Raw genomic sequence first — 21,648 nt, 5'->3', positions numbered from 1 at the left:
TGATGATTTTTTTTTTTATTCCAACTGTTTGGAATTGCTCACTGAGTCAATTTTATGATAGGTGTTTTAAAATCCTTGTCAAATAAATCCAACATTTGTGTTATCTCAGTGTCAACATCTGTGAATTGTGCTTGTCAAGTTGTGATTTTCCTGTTTCTTTTTACAAGTGATTTTCAAATGCCACCTGGGCATTTGGGGTATTATGCTTTGAGACTTTGGATCTTGTTTAAATCTTGTTTTACTAAGTTTCTTCTGACATCACACAGACACACAGGTGGAGGGAGAGCGGCATTAAATTGTTACTGCATGGTGGGATGGAAGTCCAGGATTTCCATTTGGCTTCCTTTGATACCTTGGGAAAGGGGAACACCACTAATATTACCCTAAATGATCTTTACTTACAACTACCCTGCAGGGACAAAAATGTATGTTAATGAGGGATGCTAATATCTGTGTCTTTCTTAGTGTAATTTTTTATGTTGTGATATTAAAGTCATGTTAGTCAAATAGCATGAGTTAGGACATGCATTCTGCTTTTCTATTTTCTGAAATAGTTTGTCATATTAATAACGCAATATTACTAGTGCAATAGTGAATATTAGTAATTTTATTTTTCCCTTAAATATTTCCATGGGTACACCACTAAAATCATCCAGAACTTGATTTTCTGTTGTTGTTAAAACATGTTTGCATTAGTTGCATGTTCATTGTCATTCATTTTTGTTTGATGCTTTCTTTTACTTTTTTTTGTGGTCAAGTATACAGTCTGATTTTTTTTTTTTGCCATTGAAAAGAGAGTTTATTACTCACCATTCCTGAGAGAAGGGACACGCCACACCTCGGGGGCCACGTGGGGAAGCACAAGGGTTGGTCGGGAGGTGGAGGAGGGGATATGGGCAGGAGCTTTACCATGGTTTCCGTGGGAGGAACGGGCGAGGCAGGGTAGACAGGCTTAGGGTTGGCTAGTTTGAATAATTTCAGGGGGGTCTGGGGCAGAGGGGTTGTCCCCAGTGTCTGGCACGTGGCCCTGGGTTGGACTGTCACCCAGAGTGTGAAAGCCCAACAAAGGAGGTGGCTGGGATGAGCTCTGCATTGATTGGTTGAAAAGCACGACTGGGGGCTAGTTGTTGACTATCCCCAGGGATTGGCTCATCCTGGGAGGGGCAGGCCCTCCAGCATCAGCAAGGCCCCAGAGTCAAAGCACCAGAAGAGAGAAAATAGAAGATGCGGTTTATACAGTCCTAGACCTTTAGAAACTTCTCTCTTGTTATGGATGCTCGGCTGAGCCAATGGCAACCTCTGTCAACTTGTGTCTGCTCCTGGCATCTGGCCGCCTGGACTATTTGCCGGAGCTGGATCAGCTGGGGTCTGCTGAGGGCGTCAGACAGCAGACTCATGTAGGATCAGAATGTCCGTCTCATCACCCCGCCATCATCCTCTAGGAGCTCTGGACGGTCCTGTGCTGGAAGCACCAGTGGGCTCCTGGGGAGGCGCTCTTGTTATGGAAGCAGGTGCCCTCTCTAAACGTGTACATCTGTCATGTGTTGGGGACAGTCTTTCCAGGTGGCCGAGCTCCAGGAGGGGTGGGACGTTTCCCATGAGGCAGAGGGTCTGAGGCTGGGGGGCAGCATGCACTTTGCTAACTCATTGGGGGTGGGAGAAAAACATTGAAAAGAATACGTCTACCTTTTAGTTCAACTTTTGTTGGAAGGTACTTTCTGATACAAGACTAGGATAGTCACAGTTTCCATCCTCACGAGCAACGTGGAGAGGCAGAAGGGCTTTTATTACCAGTTCCATCCCGAGGTGAACCTGAAGCTTGGCGAGGTCTGTGCATCTGCCAGGCAGAGTGGGACGTCCCACCCTCAGCGCTCTCTTCGCCATGCAGCCCCCCACGGAACGAAAAGATGAGGACTCGAGCCTTAGTCCAAATGGTCTGGTTTTCAATGCAAAACACCTCCTGGCTCCAAAAGGAGATAATTTTGCAGGGACTTCGGCAATGGGAGCAGGGGTATGAAGTAAAAGCAATTTTTGCCAAACAGTTTCCAGATGGCACAGCGGCAGAGATGCTGCAGACAGCGCGGGGTGTGGGCCAACGCAAAGAAGGACTTGTAGAAAGACTGGTGCATCTCAAACACTTCTTCAGTAATCGCCTCCTTCCAGGACTCCAACACGCGGAGCTGAGGGTAAGAGTTGAAAAGGACCTCGACGACTTCAGGCGCGGATGTGCAGGTCTTCAGCACCTTCGGGAAGGCGTCGGGCCACGCGTCGGGCCACACGTCGGGGAGCCGTGCTTGAGCAGCGCCTGCAGGGTGTGCGGCGCCGCGGCCCGGGGCGCGCAGGCAGCAGTCTGCTACAATCTGTTTTGTAAAATTCCAGTTTACTGGAATAAGTAAGCGGATATAGAAAAGTCACATAATACTGAGTAAATAGAATATGTTTTGTTTTTATATGCAATTAATTAAATATTTTAAATGAAATTTTTGATAAAATAAAAATATTCTGAAAACATAGAAATAAATGTAAGAAAATCTATGCTAGATGTTTATACTCAAACCCACAAAATAGAGTTTAGAGATCCTAAAAAAAATAACGTACATATGCATAATGTATTGACTGAAACATGACACATTTCAACATTATAAATCTCCCTCAATTGATATATGGACTAACATAAACATTGAAGTTATTACACTTTGAAATACATAGGATATTGTTTTTGTATCCTTAAAGAACACAATCATTTCTTAGCACACATACAAAAAGCCACTGACGATAATATTTAAAATGATAAGTTGTACTTCATCAAAATTAAAACCTCTGTTCAGCAAGATGCACTAGTGGGGAAACAAATAGGCAAGACGCAGATTAGGAGAAAATATTTAAAAAACATATTCTGACGTGCTTTGGTCTAGAATACATAATAATGTTTTACAATTCAATGATATAAATCCAGAGAAAATTTGGAAAAAGACTTGAAGATATGCTTCATAACAGAAGATATATGAAAGACCAATCAGTACGTAATCAACTTCATCATTCTTTAGGGAAGTGCAAATTAAAAAATGGTGTAGAGCTATACAACTCTAGAAAGGTTAAAACTTAAAATATTGGCAACATCAAATAATGGTGAGTGTGGGGAGCAATATGAGCTCTCAAGCCTTGTAGATAAAGGTAAAATGTGCAACTCACATGGTGGGAAGCTGCTCAGTGCTATCACCTGCAATTGCTGCTGGGTATTTACTCATGTGAAATGAAAATATATTTCCAAAAAAAGATGTATAACAATGTATATAGAAACTTTATATTGGTAAAAACTAGAAACCACTCAAATGTGTTTAGAGAAGAGGTAAATATTGTAAAATAGTCATACAATGAAATACTCTTATGTAATAAAAACAATAATCTATAGATACATGTGACAACATGCATATATCTTCAAAAATTACATCTAGCAAAAGAAGGCAGACACAAAAAGTACAAACTGCATGTTTATACTTTATATACATATAATGTCTACACACACACACAGACACACACACACACATATTCCAAAACAAGCCAACTAATTCAGGATGACTAAAATAGGAAGAATATTGTCTTGTTTGTAGGACTGAGGGAACTTTCTAGAATGGGGCACAAGGGATCTTTCTGTGGTCGTTGATATATTCTATATTTTATCAGATTGTTAGTTACCTGAATATAAACATTTTTCAAAATTAGTGAAATCACTTAATACTTGGGTATTTTACATCACCAAAGTTATTACAATATTATTGACTGTATTTCCTACGTTGTACATTACACCCTCGTGACATTTATTTTACAACAGGAAGTTTATATCTCTTAATCTCCTTCACCTATTTTGTCTACCCCAAAACAATATTCCCTTACAATTTATATTTTTTAAGTCCTTCTTTAGCCAAATAAGTTTTGAGGTTAATTAATATTTAAAAACCACTTATAAAATAAGACAATCCAAATATGGCTACCATTCAAAAGCCATAAAATGGAAGCATCAAGATATTAAATAATAAATTTTCATAAAAGATAAATGTTATAATTGGACATTAAATGGACATGCATAACATTGACATAGAATAGGCTATATGATTTTAGTGGTGAATTTTACCTTTAAAAGTACCAATTTCATCCATTACATTAGTACAGATTCTTTGCTTATGAATTGTATTAACCCAGAATACGTTAAATGACTTAGGTTTTGTGTCAGGGTTTGCATTAGGCACAGGCTGTGTGGTGTTCCCTTTCTTCTATCACTAAATTCCAAGACCTATTTGAAAGTTTCTTTCCCCTCACTCCAATTATAAAGCAACACAAGACTAAAAGAGCAACATCTATTTGAATGAGAAAGAGAGCTATAAAAATTAGCACTCAGGAGCCCTGTCAAAGATTAAGCACAGAGTCAGGCGGCACATGCAAAACAATTCCAGAACATGTGACCTTAATAAACAATGCTGTAATAAAATTATAGCACTTAGGCTAAAGGCCTATTCACAGGTCAAGAAATACAACATTGTTTTTAAATAGGTTGCAACAAGAGGAAAATGAATAGCTTTATTAATATGGCGTGGAACAAAATATGATTTACATATGCAGGATTTCAGCATTCAAAACTAAATAACTGAAGAGGTTGAACCCATATCAGGTGATGGATCGTAACTGTAATTATTGTGGTGATCATTTTGTACTGTATATAAATACTGAATCACTATGATATACACTGGAAGCTAATAGGATATTATATGGCAATTATGCTTCATTTAAAAATATAATATTGAAATATGATAGTTTCACAATTATATGAAGTCAACAGTTAAATGAAAATGTCAACAGATACCATAAATGATCCAAGAAAGTTTCAGAAGAGACTATTTTCTACTAAGAAAATAATTGTGAGCTGCTTAAAGTATATATTTTAAGGCAAAATTGAAATGATTTGCTAATAGCAAATGAAAGGAGACAAGCAAGTCTTCAAGGATTCATTTTGCTATTTATTGAGATGGACAACATGAGGAAGAAGTAGTTGTCAAAGTAAAACCAGAACTGGACAGCAGTTAAAGCAATAAAAATAGATTTTATTCAGGACTACTGCAATAGGGGTAAAGATACCTTGGTATCTTTTCAGAACTGGGTTCAAGTTTGAATCTAGCATGGGAAAATGGGAATTTACAGCCAAGGAGCAGGGTGGGGTAAGTGAATGAAAAATTACTAGGAAGAAATATAAGGGAGACTGTAGCTAAACCAATCTATCAGGATTTTTATTGAAAATAGGTCAGAGTGGTCAACATTACCTGGAGGATGGTAAAGGATGAGAAATGCAATCAGATATCAAAGATGATCAGACATTGCGGGTCACGATACTGGTTGAACTGACTTATCAGGGTTCTTGCTAATACTAGACTTTATAAAACAGTACACAGAGGGGCCTAGGAGAAGTTTCAAGAGCATGAAGAAAGTCTGATTAAGGAAATGATCTCTGTCACAGTTCATGTTGTTGAAGCTAGAGTTCAGTTTGAGTAATGTAGTAATGAAATATACTGTAACTTAATAGAAACCAAAATGTCACAACATCCAAATGCAATTCATAAAACTTGATCGAATTTTGTTACAAAAAAATGGTAACCACAAAGAATATTTTTAGGAAAAGTAAGAGAAATTTGAATATTCTCTGGTTACTAGATGTTATCAAGGTGATTTTATTATTTTCAACATATAGGTGATATTTGAAACTATGGGAATAATTAAATTTCTCAAACAGAGAGTGTAAATAGGAAAACATAATAAGACACTAACGAACAGAGGCATTTCAAAACACAAATTTTAAGTGATGGAAGAGGAACCAAAAGAAGAGAATAAGAAAGAACAACCACAAAGGTACGATGGCATTCATAAGGTGGTTAAACAGACTTTTCTAAGGGATGAGAGGGTTCTCAGAAGGGAGAGACAGTGAGCATGGACTGTGAGCATTAAGAATTTTCATCAAAGTTTTTAGCACAGAAGTTACTGTTGATCCCGGGAAGGGCAGTGTCTTCACCTGGGGAGACTGCTCCCCAGACTAGTGACGGTGGAGGGGTAAGGGTGTACAACGAAATGGAAGCAACTGTGTGTGCAAAGAATTACCTTGAGAAATAAATCTGTGAGGAGATGAGAAAAGGTGCTGATGTTAAAGGGCTATGTGTAGTTTTGTTAAATGGATGATTTTACTGTCTAAGTTTGAACACTCGTAAGGAGGATCCAATAGTGAGCAAAACTCAGAATGCAACATACGGAGAAATAACTGGTAGCTGAGATTGAAAAAGAGGGGATCTAGGACAAATGTAGACATATTAACATTCAGTAGGAAAAGAATTGCATTTACTGTAGGAGGGGAAAATAGATGATCATTGCAATCTGATGCGGGATTACACAAAAGGAGACAACATAACGTGGAAGATAGCAACTGGGAACTCACATGGATTATGTTTTATCTCTCAATTCTGAGATAATGTTATCAGCTTTTTTTTTTTTTTTTACCATAGAAAACTGAGAATGAGGTTTGAAGAAAATGGCAACGGCATGTCATACTCCTTTTGTAAACTGAATTGACAACTGGCTAAAGACTTAAAAGTGAATTTTGGAGCAAAATTAAGCATCTAGTTGGAGTAGGACATCATTGATTTATTGTAATATTGTCCCACCTGTTTACATACTTTAGTTGAAAATAACTCAGTCGTTTTTTGGACTCAGACACATATGTTGAAGTGCAGGGTTTATTTTGGGTAGAGGGTTAGCTCTGTCAGTAGAGATGGAAATAGGGGTAAGAGAGTGATGAATGTTAGTCTCAGAATGTAAAGAGCAAACCTTGAGATAAACATTAAAAGTTCTAAGAAATTCAGTTGTAATAGCTATTTGAGCTATGGGGATTGATGTGATGATATATTTAGAAGTTTGGTTGCTCAAGTTAGTAATTTAAGACACGGCTCCATTATGGGTGACAAAAAAGCCCCAAATATGGCTAGGAACAAGTGAGATAAACAGGATGTTACAGAACAAAGTCAAATACCTGAGAATGAGGTGCCAAATGGCTGAGGGAAAGATTTAGATTCTAAATATAGTCATTATCCTGGTGTTATCTATAATTGAGAGAAGGTGGCCAATAGTAAAGTAAGCATTCCCAAAGAGGGATGACTGAGTTATTTAGCATGATACTTAAAAGATATTTTCAAAATGGAATAGGAGAACAATATTCTTGGCAGCATTAAAGAGCAAGGAGTATATCATGTTCACAAATGACCCTGAAGTACAATGGGAGAGAGATGTCAAGCAGTTTCACTTGAGTTAATCCAAACTTTTTGATCAGGTAAAGAGGTAGAAATCTGTGTTCTGATTATTGAAGGAGTCTTCTTATAGCAGAAATGCAGACACAAAGGCAGGCCACCATTTTTACACCACTACTGGCTGAAGTTGCTTCCAGAGAACTCTAAAAAAGAGTATCTCATTTCATCTCTTCATTTTTTTCTCTGATGCAAGCCAGCTACATAAGGATTAGAAAATCAAAAGCAATGACATATAAGGTGCAATTTAAAAAGTCATTGTGCACATATAAGGAAAGATGTAGGCTCATAAAAGACCTGAGAAGACCTGAAGTTTATACCTCAAGCTGACTCTCGGCCCAGAGCGCCTATGAAAAAAAGCAAAGCAAAGCAAACAAAAACAACCTGGGAAATGAGGGGATCTAATTTCCAGAGTTATACTATTATGAGATTCAAATGTCCAAATTTCAACAAAGAAAAATCACAAGTCATACAAAGAGACAGAAGAATATGACCCACTTTAAGGAAACAAATAAGTTTAATAATCACTGAGGGAGTCCAGATCATGGACTTACTAGACAAAGACCTTAAAACAACTGTTTTATTAGACAAAGACTTTAAAACAACATTTTAAAGATTCTCAGGAGCTAAAAGAAATGGATTAAGTCAGGAAAATAATGTATGAACAAATAAAATATCAATAAAGATATATAAATTATAGGGGGCAGCCCCCATGGCCGAGTGGTTAAGTTTGCATGCTCCGCTTTGGTGGCCTGGGGTTTTGCTGGTTCAGATCCTGGGTGTGGACATGGCATCGCTCATCAGGCCACATTGAGGTGGCATCCCACATGCCACAACTAGAAGGACCCACAACTATAATATACAACTATGTACTGGGGGGATTCGAGGAGGAAAAGCAGAAAAAAATATATATAAATTACAAAAAAGAAATTCTGCAGCTGGAAAGTACAATAAATCAAATTTTAAAATTCACTAGAGGGATTCAGAAGCAGATTTGAGTAGGCAGAAAAAATAATAAACTTGAAAATTGGGCAATTGAAGTTACTGAGTCTGATCAACAGAAAGAAGAAAGATGAAATGAAAATCAACAAAGCCTAAGGGATCTATGTGACACCACCAGTGATACATACACATTATGGCAGTCCCAGAAGGAGAAGAGAGAGAAAGGAGTAGAAAGATTATCTGAAGAAATAATGTCTAAAATCTTCTCAAATTTGATACAAACTATGAATCTACAAATCTCAAAGTCTCAATGAACTTTAAGTAGGATAAACTCAAAGAAATCTAACAGAGACACATTATAATCAAACTGATGAATGCCAAAGACAAAGAGAATCTTGACAGTAACAACAGAGAAGTGAGGGCCATAGATGAGGACTCCTCAATAAGAACATCAGCAGGTAAACCGTGGAGGCCAGAAGGCAGGGGGTTGATATGCAGATGGGAAAAGCAAACAAACCAACGGAGAATGCTTTATTCAGCAAAACTGTCTTTAAAAAATGACAGTGAATTTAAGATATTCCTAGATAAACAGAATGTGAGGGAGTTTGTTATCACTGTTCATATTTTTCAAGAAAAAGTAGAGTACTTTAGGTTAAAACTAAAGGACAGAAGACAGTAACTCAAAGTGATATGAAGAAATCATGATCTTGGGTAAAGGTAAATCCACGGGTCATTATAAGAGCTTTTGATTTGTAACTCTAGTTTCTACTTTACACTGATGTAAAAGCCAAATGCATTGTGGAAAGTTATTTATCTATGGTTTGGGGCACACAGTTTAAAACGATGCAATTTGTGACATCAGTAAGTAAAATTGGGTGGTAACCGAACTGTTTAGGAGCAGTTTTGTATGCTATTGAAAGTAGGTTGGTATAAATACAACAGAGTGTTTTAACCTTTAAATAGCAAATGTAAGCCTCATGGTAAATTTTATAGACTGAATTTTGGACCCTCCCCCCAAACTACAATGCTGAAACCCTAATCCTCAATGTGATGGTATTTGGATATAAGGCCTTTAAAATGGTAATTTAGGTTAAATGAGATCATAAATGTGGGGTCCTTATCAAGTATAATTGGTGTCCTGAGAAAAAGAGGAAAAGACACCAGGGATGTGCACACACAGAGGAAAGACCATGTGAGGACGTAGTGAGAAGGCAGCCATCTGGAAGCCAAGGAGAGAGACCTCAGAGGAAACCAGGCTTATTGAAATCTTGGTCTTAGACTTTTAGCCCCCAGAATTTTGAGAAAGAAAAATATATTGTTTAAGCAATCAGTCTCTGATTTTTTTGTTATGGCAACCCTAACAAACTAATACAGTAACCTCAAAGAAAATGCTTATAGAATATACACAAAAAGAAATGAGAAGGGAAAAAAATATTTCATTACAGAAAATGAACTAGGACAAAGAAGACAGTACTGCAGGAAATGAGTGAGAAAAATCTGTAAGTCTTATTAAAAAACAAATAATAAAATCACAAAAGTAAATTCTTTCTAATTAGTAATAACTTTAACTGTAAATGGAGAAATTATCCAATCAAAAGACAAAGATAGGCAGAATGGATTAGAAAAAGTTGATATAGCTATATGCTGTCTGCAAGACACTAACTTAATTTGAAAGACACATATAAGTTGAGAGTAATGGAGACAGAAATTCCATATGAATAGTAATGAGCAGATTGCTGAAGTAGCTATACTAATATGAGACAAGAGAGATTTTAAATCTAAGATTACAAGAGACAAATACAAGATGAATTATTGAAAAATTTAATAGAGCCAGAAGACATAACAATTATAAAGACTTATGTATCTGATAAGAACCCATCAAAATATATTACAATAATACAGACAAGAATGGAGAGAAATAGACAGCACTAAAAATAATAATTGGATACTTCAATACAACACTTTAAATAATGAACATAGCAATGATACTGAAGATCAATAAGAAAACAGGTGACTCAAACAACTCAATGAACCAACGAGATCTAATAGACATATGCAGAATACACTAAAATAATCATAATCTTAATAATATAACAAAAAGAATTATAAGTCTATGTTTAGTGGGTATACAAAATATAAACATGTAATTTATGACATCAATAGCATAAATCATATGAGTATATCTGTAAAGAAGTAAAACTGCTGTACGTAATTCAATATAAATTGATACTAAATCAAAATAAATTGCTATAAATTAGTATATTATATGTAATCCCCATGGTAAAAACAGAGAAAATATCTATACATAAAATAAAATGAGAAAAGAATTGATACATGTCCCAACAAAAGATCAGCTAAGTACAAAAGAAGAGAGTATGGGAGCATATGACAAGCAAAAAGGATGCAAAACATATAGAATACAAATTAAAAAATGACAAAACTAAATCAGTCCCTATTAGTAATTATTTTAAATGTATATAGGCTAAATTCCCCAATCAGAACATGGATAGAATGGAAAAAAAACTGGCCCCAGCTATGTGCTACCTAAAATAGGCTAACTTTATATCTAAGGAGATGCATATGCTGAAAGCAAAAGGAAGGAAAAGACAATGTATAAAGATATACATATTACATATGTATGCATATGAATTTACATTATATTAAGATATATTATTGTTTTGATGTTTTGGATATATTTGACATACCAAACAGCAAAACTTTGAAATATATGAAGCACAAATTGAAAGACTGAAGGGAGAAATAGACAGCTCCCCAACAATATTAGGTAACTTCAGTACCCCACTTTAAATAATGGATAGAACAACTAGAAAGAAGATTAATAGGAAAAAAAGGACTTGAACAACTTTATCAACCAACTAGAGCTGACACATATGCAGGCCACTCTGCTCAACAACTAAGGAATACACATCTTTCTCAAGTGCCCCTGTTACATTCTCTACAGCAGGCCATTATTTTAGGCTATTGAAAATGTCTCAATAGATGTTAAAAGACCGATATCATACAAATATCTTCGCTAACTACAAACAGATGTAGTCAGAAATTCTTAATAGAAGAAATACAGGAAAATTCACACATTTGTGGAATTTAACAGTATACTTTGAAACAAAAAATGGGTCAAAGAAGAAATAACAAGGCAAGTTACAAAATATTTAGTGATAAATGTAAACAAAGACACAACATAGCAAAATTTGTGGGATGCAGTGGAAACAGTGCTAAAAGGGAAATTTATACCTGTAAACATTTACATGAAAAAGCAATAATTTTAAATTTTAAAAAACCTAAATTTTAAACTTAAGGAATAAGAAGAGCAAACTAAACTCAAAGCTCCCAGATAGAAGGAAATATGAAAGATTAGAGCAGAGAGAAACAAAATTGAGAAAACAACAGGGAAAATCATCAAAAACTGGTTCTTTGAAAATATTAACAAAATTGAAAAAAAAAATTAGCTGGATTGACCAAGAGAAAATGAGAGAAGATTCAAGTTACAAAATCAGGAACCATCATGGCTGATTTTACAGAAATAGAATGAAAAAAATAAAAAATAATGATAAATAATGAGTGCTCCGAACAATTATACACCCCAAAATTGGAAAATTATATGAAATGGAAAAATTCCTAGAGACAGCAAAAATTTCTTAAAAACCAGGCAATACACAATCATGAATAAAATAGCTGAATAGACTTCTAAAAATAAAGAGACTGAATCAGTAATCAAAAGCTCCCAACAAAGAAAAAGCCTTGGAGATCATGTCCCTGGTGAATTATACCAAAAATTCATAGAATGCTTAGCATAAATCCTTCTGAAACTATTCCCAAAAATTGAAGAGGAGAGAACACCTCCTAACTCATTTCTTGCAGCCCTGATAACAAATACACTGCATGGAAAGAAAACTACAGAAATATCTCTTATAAATATTGGGCAAAAAATCCTCAACAAAATGATAGAAAACTGAATTCAGCTGTATATTAAAAGGATTGTACATTATGACCAATTCTGCTTTATTCCTGTAATGCAATAACTGTTCAACATATGAAAATCAATCATTGTAATACATCATGGTAACAAAATGAAGGGAAAAAACCCACATGTTCATCTCAGTTGATGCAAAAAATGACAAAATGCATCACTCTTTCATGGTAAGAAACATTCAGCAAACTAGGAATAGAGGCAGCTGTCCTCGACAATAAATAAGCCATCTGTGAAAACCTCACAGCTGATAACATGCTCTCTGGTTGAAGATTAAAAGCTTCCCCCTGAGATCAGAAATGACACAAGAATGCCTGCTTTCACCATTTCTGTTCAACATATTGCTGAAAGTCCTAGCCTGTGCAGTTAGCCAAGAAAAAGAAATAGAGGATATGAGTTGAAAAGGAAGAAGCAAAATTATTTCCATTTGCAGAAGACAAGTTATTATCCGTGAAATTCATTAGGATCCTAGAAAAAAAAAACGGAACTAATAATTGAATTTATCAAAATTGCAGGATACAAATCTACATACAAAAAGCACATGCATTTCTATACACAAATAATAAACTCAAAAAGGAAATTATGAAAGCGACTCCATTTATAATAGCATCAAAAGAATCAGAGACTTAAGAATAAACTTTAAGAATGCAAAAGACTTACATACCGAAAACTACAATATGTTGCTATAAATAGAGACAGAGGGTATTAAAAAATAAATAAAAGGACAGGTATCCTTTGTTCATGGGTTGCAAGACTTAGTTTTGTTAAGATGCATGTACTTCCCAAGGCAATTTACATTTTCAATGCAATTTGTAGAAATAGAAAATCCATCCTAAAACATATAAAGAATGTGGGGGGACCTTAAGTAGCTCCAATAGTCTTGAAAAAGAACAAACTTTAAGGATTCACACTGCTTGATTTCAAAACATACTCCAAAGCTGCAGTAATCAAACTGTGATACTGCATAAAGACAGACATACGGAAAAATAGAGTAGAATAAAGAGCCCATAATGAAACTTTTTATCTATGGCCAAATGGTTTTTGACAAGGAATTCAAAACTATTTATTGGATAGTTTCAAAATAAGGACAGTAAGGATAGTTTTTTTTTTTTTTTTTTAATAATTGGTGTTGGTACAACTGCGTATCCATGTGCAAAAGGAAGAAATTGTACCCATACCTTATTCCATATTCAAAAGTTAACTCAAACTGGATAAAAGACCTAAATGTAAGAGCTAAAACTATAAAAGTCTTAGAGGAGAACATAAATGGAAAGCTTCTTGACTTTGGATTTGATAGTTATTTCTTGGATAAGACACCAGAATTTTGTGTATTAAAGAATGCTGCCAAGAGTGTGAAAAGGCAACTCACAGAATGGGAAAAAATATTTGCAAATAGAATATCTGAAAAGGAGTTTGTATCCAGAATATATAAATGCAGTCAGGTGCCACACAACGTTCTGGTCAACAATGGACTCATCTTTCCCTCCCCAGGGGGATGCTGGGAGCTGGGCCTTTCCTCCCGATCATCCCATGGCAAATTGGTGGGAGGGATCTGTGAGTGTGTGTCTCTTCTAACCAGCCTGTAGGTGGAACCTGTCTTTTAACCCATTTAGCTCTTCTTTGTGTTTTGATTGGAGAGTTTAATATATTTGCATTTAAAATACTTAGATATTAGATAGAGAGGGATTTATTATTGCCATTCCATCAGTTGTTTTCTGTACATCTTTTAAAAAAATCTGTCCCTGTTTTCCTCTCTTAGTGCCTTCTTTTGTGTTTCATTGATTTTTTGTAATGGCATTTTTTTATTCCTGTCTCATTTTCTTTTGTACACTTTTGTAGGTATTGTGTTTCTGGTTACCATGTAGATTACACAAAATATGTTGTAGCTATAACAATCTATTTAAAGATAACAATTTAACTTTAATCTCATTAAACAACTATTCTCCTTTACTTCTCTCTCACTACTTTATGTTATCAATGTCAGAAATATCACCTTTTTATATTGTGTATATACTAACATAGGTTTGTAAGTACATATATATATTGTGTGTGTGAGGGAGATTAGCCCTGAGCTAAGATCCAGTGCCAGTCTTTCTCTTTTTTTTTTTGCTTGAGGAAGATTCGCCATGAGCTAACATTCATGCCGGTCTTCCTCTATTTTGCATGTGGGATGCCTCCACAGCATGGTTGATGGGTGGAGGAGGTCCACACCCGAGATCTGGACCCGTGAACCCTGGCTGCCAAAGCTGAGTGTGTGGAACTTTAACCACTCAGCCAGAGGGCCAGCCCAAACATAGTTTTATATTTATAGATATTTATGCTTTTAACTTTTAAATTGAATATCAGAATTAAAAATGATTTACACACCATTGTTTATGTTATTACAGAATTCTTTGTTTGTGTATATATATTTCTTTAAAACAGAGCTTCATATTTTCATGTACTTTCGTTTTGCTGTTTATCACCCTTTTATTTTGACCTGAAGAACTCCCTTTTGCAGTTCTTGTAAGGCAGATGCAGTGGTGATGAACTCCCTCAGCCTTTGTTTATCCTGGCATGTCTTTATTTCTCCTTCGTTTGTGAAGGACAGTTTTGTCCGATATGATATTCTTGGTAGTAGGTTTTTTGCTTTCAGTTCTTTCAGTATATTATCCCATCCCTTTTAAGCCTTTGTTTTTTTGTGAGAAACTGATGATAATCCCATGGGAGCTCCCTTGTTCATGATGAGTCATTTTTTTCTTGCTGCTTTTAATATCCCTTCTTTGTCTTTAAACTTGACAGTTTGGTTATATCATGTCTTGGTGTAGTATCTTTGGAATCCTCCCAGTTGAAGTTCTTTGCGTTTCTGAGACTTGAATGCCCCTTTTCTTCCTTAGATTTGGGAAGACATTGGCCATTATTTCTTCAAATGATTTCTCTGCCTCTTTAACTGCTATCTGCAGTCCATGAGCATCCAAAGTATACCGCTTGCATCAGTTCTCTGAGCCAGGTGTGATAGGAACTGGTTCTCCAAATGCCAGGATATTGGATACACATTTCACTCTTCTCTTTTCTTCCTGAGGGAGATGCCTTAAGTTGAGGGCCTTCTCCCAAAACTGCTGAGCTATATCAGCATCCATCTGTGGCACTACCAGTTCTCTGGTGCTACAACAAGACATTGAGCTTTATTTTCTTCTCCATAGCCCACAGGCCTTAAAAATAAGATAGTTCCACCAGCATTCTGAGTCAGGCAAGATGGAAAATAATATCTCAAGCAACATCTCAATAAGCTGGAATTTTGGATGCACAACCTCTTTAACTTTCTATTCTTTTTCTCTGACTCCCATATTTCGTATATCGGTCCACTTCACGATTCCTAACATGTTCTTAGACTTGAGTTTTCCTCAGTCATTTTTCTTTTTGTACCTTGGACTCTATAATTTCCAATACCTCATGTTCAGTTTTGATCACGTCTGCTGATGAATCCCTCTGTTGAGTTTTTTAGTTCAATCACTGTTTTTGTCAGCTTGACAATTTGAGTTTTTTAATAGTTTCTATTTCTTTGATATTATCTGTGTGTTCACAACTGATTTTCCTGATTTCATTTGTTTGTCTACATGTGCCCTCTTGTAGCCATTTGATCTCCTTTAACATGCTTATTTTGAATTCTCTGTCAGGTTAATCACAAATCTTCATTTCTTTAGGATCAATTTCTGAAGATTTATTTTGTTTATTTTATTGGGCCTTATTTCCCTGCTTCTTCTTGTGCCTTGATATTTTTGCTATGTTTTGTGCAGTTGATGAAACAGTCACCTCTCTCTATCTCTACTGACTGGGTTTGTTCAGAGGGAGAGCTTCACCACTCAAACCATCTAAATATTCTGGGGGTCCCTCGAGTTTTTTCTGGGGATGCATCTGCTCTGAGCTTGAGTCTGTCATTTCCTATTTATAAAGGTTTTCTGGTTTCTTTCTCAGAAGCTTAGGAGCTCTTGCTCCTTCTGATGTCTGTCTATAATGCTGCAGGTTGTCTAACTCTTCAGTGAGCTTCTGTGCTCTCTTATCCTATCTGCAGTCCATGAGCATCCAAAGTATACCGCTTGCATCAGTTCTCTGAGCCAGGTGTGATAGGAACTGGTTCTCCAAATGCCAGGATATTGGATACACATTTCACTCTTCTCTTTTCTTCCTGAGGGAGATGCCTTAAGTTGAGGGCCTTCTCCCAAAACTGCTGAGCTATATCAGCATCCATCTGTGGCACTACCAGTTCTCTGGTGCTACAACAAGACATTGAGCTTTATTTTCTTCTCCATAGCCCACAGGCCTTAAAAATAAGATAGTTCCACCAGCATTCTGAGTCAGGCAAGATGGAAAATAATATCTCAAGCAACATCTCAATAAGCTGGAATTTTGGATGCACATCCATTCTTCTCTTTCTCTGCTAAGGGAGCAGCTATCAGCTGGGTGCCTTCTCTGAGTTCTGCTCCTGCCTCTGTCTTCAGCACTGCCTGTTCTCTGGAGAGTGACAAGATGCTGAGAGCTCTTTTTATCTCTGTGGTTCCCAGGTATCTAAAGTATTCTGGTTCCCTGTCAGCACTCCAAGTGAGGTGGGACAGAAACAAGTCCTTCAGGCAGAATATTGAAAAGCTATAATATTGGACATACATTCAACTCTTCCCAAGGGGTAAGCAACAAGTTAGGATGTTCTTCCCAAACCTAGGCAAATGTGCTGGTTTGGGGAAAGGGCCGTCATGGTTGATATGGCAAGGATTTTATTTCTCATTTCAATGCTGATATTATTGACTTTGTGTTTGGCTGAGGAGCTGAAACTTCATAACTTGTTTCTGAAGTTATCAAAAAGCATTTTGGAACTGCATATTATTAAGATCATTTCTCCATGGGGAAACAAAGTCTGGAGCTTCCTATTCTGCCATCTTGCTGATGAAATCCCCATATTGGGAATTTTTTATGAAATAGGCACTGACAAAATATTGGAGAAGACTTTTCAGGTTCTAATAATACGAGAAGCATTGAGTAAAAATTAGTGTAAGGAAATTTAGAGCAATGGTGTAATACGGAGAAAATATGATGAGAAATGGGAGCACTAACATTATATTGGCTAATTTATGTGGAATGAGGCATTGTGTACAATATTGGAGAACCCCTGATGAAGAATGAGGAGTAGGGCACTAATACAGTATTTGGAATCTTTGAATGACAAGTGGAAGAACACTAGATTAATAGGGACAACTTCCTATGTGGAATGAGGACACTGGGCCATTACGGAAAATTTTCTGATAGAAATGCTGGCACTGTTTAATATTTGAAACTTCCAATGAAGAATAAGTCACTAATATCATATCAAAAAGGATCCATTGAGGGATGAGGGTATAAGGATATTAAGGGTATATCTGATGATGGTCCAGGACCCTGTGATGATATTGAAATCTTCTGATTAAGAATAGGTGTGCTGGAATGAAATTAGAAATATCTGATGAAGATAGGGACTGTGATATTATAAGAGCAACTGCATTTGAGGAATGGAGCCACATATGATAACAGGAAGTTTTTGATGGGGAATGGATTTTTAGTATAATAGAAAAGGTCTATTTAGAAATGAGAGCAAAGCTCCTGTGAGGAATGGAGGCACTACTGTTAGGTACTGCTAAGATTTTACAATAGTAAAATACAGGTGAAATTTTGGCTGAGGAATTGGGCCACTGGTTTAAAATTGGGAAATTTCTGCAGAAGAGGGGGGTAATGGAGTAATATTTGCATATTTCAGGTAAAGACTGAGACATTTGTTTATTAAATAATATAATATTATACTATTTATTAATTTATTATTTTTCATATTGTTTATATAATAATGAGAGGATTCTGAGGGGGGACAGGATCACTAGGAAGATATACATAAATCTAATGAGGCACAGACATGCTGCTATAAACTTGGAAATCTTGATGAGGAACAGAGGCCCTCGTATCATTCCAAACTATTTTAAGAGTTATAGGGATGCTGGCTTAATTCTGATAAACACTGGGGCAGAGGTATACTATGGGAAAACGAGATGAGGAATTAATACCTCGGCGTAATAGTAAAATTCCTGATAAGGAATAAGAGCTCAACAATAATATTGAGAAACTTTTGAAGAGGAACAGGGGCACTGGTGTCATACGTAAAAAATACTGATGAGGAATAGGGGCAATGGTATAATAATTGGAAATTTCTGTGACCAACGAAAGTGTTTATAAATATACTATGAATGATCTAGGTGTTGGTATATTATGAGAAAACATCCATAAACAAAAGCAGCACTGGGATGGTAATAGTAAAATTTTATGGGGAAGAAGACATTTGTATCACATAGAGGAGGAGTAGGGGTGGTTTCTAAAGAGGAATGGATATTGCTATGATGTTGGGGAACATTCAAAGAGGAATGAGAACAGTGACTTCATATTGAAAAACTACACTCAGGAAGGGCTACACAGTAATAATATTAACAAATATCTCCTGAATACGGGGGCATAAAAATAAAATAGGAAGCTTCTAATGATGAATGGGGGCATTGATATGATATTGGGAGAAATCTGATGAGAAATTAATAGTTTGGTATGATAAATAGAAACCTCTGATGAGAAATAGGGGTGGTGGTATAATATGAGATCATTTCAGAAGAGGAATGAGCTCTGGTTATTTAGATAGTCTAAAGAGGGAAATGGATATCAGTGTGTTATTGAGAAAATTCTAATGAAGAAAAAGAACATTAAAATAATATTTAAAAATGTCTTGTGAGTATAGAAACCTTGAAATAAAAGGAGGAACTATCTAAAGAGTAATGAGGGCAAAAGTATGATATTGAGAAACTGTTGAGGAGAATGCAGACTGGCATAAGGGAGAAAAGTGTTATGAACGATAGATGTATAGCATAATTTTAGATACATTCTGATGAGAAATGTTGGTAAGGGTAAAACATTGGGAAATTTTGATGACATACAGGAACACTGGCATAGTATTGGAAAACAACTCACGGGGATGAGGCAGAGGTATAATCTTGGTAAACCTGATAATAATGAGGACAGTGGTATTATATTAAGAAAGTCCCAATGAAGAGTAGAAGCACTACTGTAACATTGGGAAACATCCAATGAGGAAGGGGCACACTCATAATCCTGCATGAATGGGAGACTCTATAGTATTGGGAAGCTGGATGAAGAATGGAGGCCCTGACATAATTTTGATACAAACTAATATAAATTTGATGTGGAATGAAGGCATTTGTATAATATGGGGAAATATGGGTGAAATTTAATTAGCAACATAATATTGGGAATTCCAGTGAGGAATGGAAACACTAGCATATTTTGGAAAATTTCGCGAGAAGAATGGAGTCAGTATTATAACACTGAAAACTTCTGATGAATATTGGGGACGATGGTTTAATATTGAAAACAATATGAGAAATGTGGGCACTGCTGAAATGTTGGGAAATATGCAAAGGGAAATGGATTCTCTGGTATAAAATGGGATAACTTCCAATGAGGAATGGAAGCATTAATATAATATTTGGAAACTTACTATGAGGAATAGAGTTCTGCAGTAATATTTGAAAACTTATGATTAGTATTAAGCACAATGGTATAATATGCAGAAACCTCTGATAAGTAATGATCTTGCTGATATAATACTGGGAAACTTTAAATAATAAGTGCAGCATGAGTATATTCCCGAGCCAGTTTTGATGAAGAATTGGGACACTTTTATGAGAACATCGTGATGAGGAGTGGGATCTGCTAGATTATTGGGACCCTTCTGATGAGCAATGGAGGCAGTGATATCATTCAGGGAAATTCTGATGAGGAGTAGGGTCTCCGCTTCAATTTTGGAAATCTTCTGATGAGTCATGTAGGACTGAGGAAACATGTTTAGGAGTGGTGGAAATCATATAATATTGGAAGATTCTGATGCAATAATACTGGAGAATATCTGATGAGGATTAGGGACAATGGTATACTAAGAGGAACCTTCTAAGGAGGAAAGGCACAATTGTATCATATGGGGAAACTTCTGATAGGAATGACTGAAGTAGCAAACAAGGAGGAACTTCCATCAGTTAATAGGCCAGTGGTAGAATATTGGAAATCTTCTCTTAGGAATGGGGGCCTGGGTATTCTAATGGGAACATTTTTATAAAGAATTGGGGCAATGGAACATATTAGGAAGCATGAAGTTTTCCCAATGGTATACCAGTGCTCCATTTCTCATCAGAAATTTTCCCATATTATACCATTGCATCTAACCTTAATCAGAAGTTTTCCCATATTATAGCAATGTCCCATTTCTCATAATATGACAAAATTCTGGTAAGGAATGGAGTCATTATAGTGTTTAGTTTGAACGTTTCTGATGAGGAGTAGGGTCACTGAACTTATATGAAGAAATTCTGATAAGAAATGGAAGTGTGATTATAATTTTGGAAAACTAATAAAGAATGGGGGCAACGGTATCAAACCCTAAAACTTCTGGTGAGGAATGAAAGTAGATGTACAACATTGCGAAATTTCCAATGAAAAGTGGGGGTACTGTTTAATATTGGATAAATTATTATAATAAAAATGAGCACTGCTACAATATTGGGAGATAATCTGATGGAGAATGGATGCATTGGTATAAAATTGAAAATCTGATGAGGAGTGGGCACTGAGACCTGTTATCCCTTCCATCTCCAGCAGGGCAGTTGACGCCTCAGAATTAGGGCATTGGAGAGCTTTTGTTAAAGAACTTATGGAAAAGCATACTTTTTATTTTTTTCTTACACAGTTCACATTTTCTCTAATTTCTACAAAACATTATACTATCAGTAGCACTTCCTAACATGTAATAAGGTTCTTCTTTTTTTACTTTCCTTCAAAGTTCTATTCCCAATCATAGCGCATCATACACTTTAATATTAATTCATCAAAATTTACTTATAACATATAAACAACTTTCTCTTTGTTTTTGTTTATACTTCCCTGGATGAGGTGTCTGTGCAGGACACAACATGCTCAACCATAAGTGGTAGCCTTAATGGTAGGTCTTAGGATTTCACATCCATGAATTTCTGTCTGAAATAATCCTTCCCATTCATTAGTATTACCAAATGAAGATGAGCAGGGTATGAGCTCGTTTCTCCCCAAAACTGGAGGGCAGCTGAATGTAGCTCTGACGTACTTCATGATTATACATTAAACCTAAACATGCGTAGCCCAATCCAACTGTATATACATACCTACATGAATGCAACTATATTTTCTCCATGTCCATATAGACCAGAAAAAGTTTTATTTGAAATTCTTCGTTTTTAGCTTTAAAAAGTCTCTTGGGCAAGTAAAGGTTCTTACACTTACTAAAGGCTCCCTGGAGTAGAG

At 36.0% G+C, this 21,648-nt stretch overlaps 2 non-coding genes across 2 annotated transcripts; both read left to right on the top strand.

Moving 5' to 3' along the window:
• Window positions 1–1,279: 1,279 nt before the first annotated feature.
• On the top strand, window positions 1,280–1,390 carry MIR8940-2 (microRNA mir-8940-2). The gene has a single exon (NR_127955.1). It is a non-coding gene; the product is annotated as a microRNA 8940-2 (primary transcript).
• Window positions 1,280–1,390, top strand: MIR8940-1 (microRNA mir-8940-1). Its single transcript, NR_127932.1, has one exon. It is a non-coding gene; the product is annotated as a microRNA mir-8940-1 (primary transcript).
• Window positions 1,391–21,648: the final 20,258 nt, after the last annotated feature.

Source organism: Equus caballus, chromosome 24 (assembly GCF_041296265.1).
Source record: "Equus caballus isolate H_3958 breed thoroughbred chromosome 24, TB-T2T, whole genome shotgun sequence".
Lineage (NCBI taxonomy): Eukaryota > Metazoa > Chordata > Mammalia > Perissodactyla > Equidae > Equus > Equus caballus.
This window is presented reverse-complemented; position numbering and strand designations above follow the sequence as displayed.